Here is a 2771-nt window from a genome sequence, read left to right on the forward strand (position 1 = left end):
ATTGATGGCTCTTGGAAAGAAAGATTAAACTAGAATACTAAAGTGAAATGTCTAAGGCTGATTATGACTTTTAAATGACTTTTAAAAAGGTATTTTGCAATACTCTGATCCAGTTCTTCCTCTCATGTTAATATATATTGCCTCTCTCTCTCTCTCCCCCCCCCCCCCCCCCCAGGAACAAGTCTTTGATTCCTCAGCCCACTCGTGTTATTCGATCTCCAGCACTATGCTGAAACTGCCTTTTTAAAGTCACCAGAAAATTTATATTGTTAAAAACTAAGATCTTTTTTCAGATTCTTGTTGCTGTGGTTGTGATTTCAATAAAGTTTCTCATCCCCTTATTTATAAGGCAAAAAATACAGAAATTTAGGTCAAATGAGGTGTTCCCCACCGTGGCAGGACAGATGCAGCACAAGACGGAGGATTTTTCCAAGAGTCCTCAAAGTCCCTAACAGGCGTATTGATGCCAGTGAGTGTCTCTGCATCAGTGAAATCTTGCTAAATTTGAGACGCTTAACTCTGTGCAGTGTCAAGTCATTTTATATTTAGAACTTACATCACCACTTAGCAAGCACCTATACACCTTTCTTTAAATTGGCTTTTGTTTCTATGTCAGAACACTCCTGATATTCTTTCAACTTTTTTTGGCTATTCTTTGTTGGTCTCTTATGACAGCTTCTCTTCCTCTACCCAACAATTAAATGTTGGTCTTTCTCAGAATTCTGCCCTGGGCCTGCACTCTTTGCTCTCTACGCTTGCCCCTGAGAAAATATCACTTGAATTATCTATACACTGAAAAATCCCAAATTTGTATTTCTGGTGAAGATCATGTTTCTGAGTAATAGATCGGATCTGAATATGGAACTGCCTATAGGACATTTCACTTGGATGTCTCAAAGGCATCCCCAAATTATTCAAATATCTGAGACTGAACTCATAATCTGGTTCCTTATGTCAGTACTAGAGGCCCAGTGCATGAAATTCATGCACAGGGGTGAGGGGTGGGGCATCCCTCAGCCCAGACTGCACCCTCTCCAATCCAGGACCCCTTGGGGGATGTCTCACTGTCGCAGGGATCAGGCCAAAACCGGCAATCAGACATCCCTCTCACAATCCGGGGCCACTGCTCACCTGCCTGCCTGCCTGATCGCCCCTAACTGCCCTCTGCCTGCTGGCCTGATTGCCCCCTAACTTCCCTCTGCCTGCTGGCCTGATTGTCCCCTAACTGCCCTCCCCTGCCAGCCTGATCACCCCCTAACTGCCCTCCCCTGCCAGCCTGATCATCCTAACTGCCTCTGCCTTGGCCCCTGCCACCGTGGCTTTGTCCAGAAGGACATCTGGAAGATGTCTGGTCTAATTAGCATATTACCCTTTTATTAGTATAGATATGGCTCTATTATTTATCAAATTACTCAAGTCATAAACCTGGGAGTCATCCTTGACTCTTACTTCTTCCTCATCCCTCACATCAAATCAAAAACTCAAGCAATCAACTTCCCAGTGAAGAAAGTGGCCTTGACAACAGATGCAAACATCCTAGTCCCTGGGACAAGAATACCTCTCTTATGGGTTATCTATTACCAAACACTGAACTGAAGAAAGATGATCACATCTGTGACAAACACCCACCTAGTGATGAGAGTTAACTGGCGGCTGACCCAGCAATAATAATATCGGTTGCAGGTTCTGTGCATTTCCTGGCACTAACACAAACTCCATGCTTTTCCCTCTCACAGATGTATGACACATGGAACGCTCCTTAGTCAAGTCCTTACTCAGATTTCATAGTCTAAGCAAGTGTTCCAGTCCTTGGGACATTTATTAATATATAGTTTTTTCCATCAGCCTTTGCGGGCAGGTTAATGTGAGCCACTAATAACAAATAGATCTCTGTTGTAAGTGTTGATAAACTCCAGTTTCTACATCTACAGGGCTGAGAGCCAGATCATAGGCTGTGGTAAATTCACCAAGATAATCCATCCTGTGGGGCCCCTTGAAAGGTAGCCAATTGATCTTGCCTCGAGATACCCATGTGCTTTCCATTTGAAATGTCTCTGAGGTCTTCTTGGGAAGATGCCTAAAGCTCTTGAAACATTAGTGTGTTTTTTTTTTTAAAAAATACTGCTTGATTTAGTATAAGACATGCACAGACTTCCTTTAGTGATGGGGGTTATTTACAAACATATGCTGGAATCTCTGAAAACAAAGGGAGTTGCTTCACCAGCCATTCAGAGCACCTGGATCCGGTGTTCCTACACCTGTACAGGTAGTGACTACACAGGGAGTTCAGAATGTGGTTTTCACCGAAAACGGTTTGGCTCAGTGGATAGAGCGCCGGCCTGCAGACTGAACGGTCCCAGGTTCGATTCCGGTCAAGGGCATGTACCGTGGTTGCGGGCACATCCCCAGTAGGGGTTGTGCAAGAGGCAGCTGATTGATGTTTCTCTATCATCGATGTTTCTAACTCTCTATCCCTCTCTCTTCCTCTCTGTAAAAAAAATCAATAAAATATATTAAAAAAAAAAAAAAGAATGTGAGAGCAACCTGAGTACAAATGCCTTTGTTCATCTAACATTTTATCCTCCCCCTAGAGAGGACTAACCCCCAAGTGACACATGCTTTTGTGGTCAGGTTTATAGCAAGTCACCTAAGAGACTGGTCCAGATACAGTTGGCTCTGGCACGCACAGTGCCTCTTCAGTCCAGTCCATCATGGCCAGAACACCACGCTGGGCTCACTCAGAGCAATCTGTTAGAATCATTGCAGCTTGC

This window comes from Eptesicus fuscus, chromosome 9 (assembly GCF_027574615.1).
Source record: "Eptesicus fuscus isolate TK198812 chromosome 9, DD_ASM_mEF_20220401, whole genome shotgun sequence".
Taxonomy (NCBI): Eukaryota; Metazoa; Chordata; class Mammalia; order Chiroptera; family Vespertilionidae; genus Eptesicus; species Eptesicus fuscus.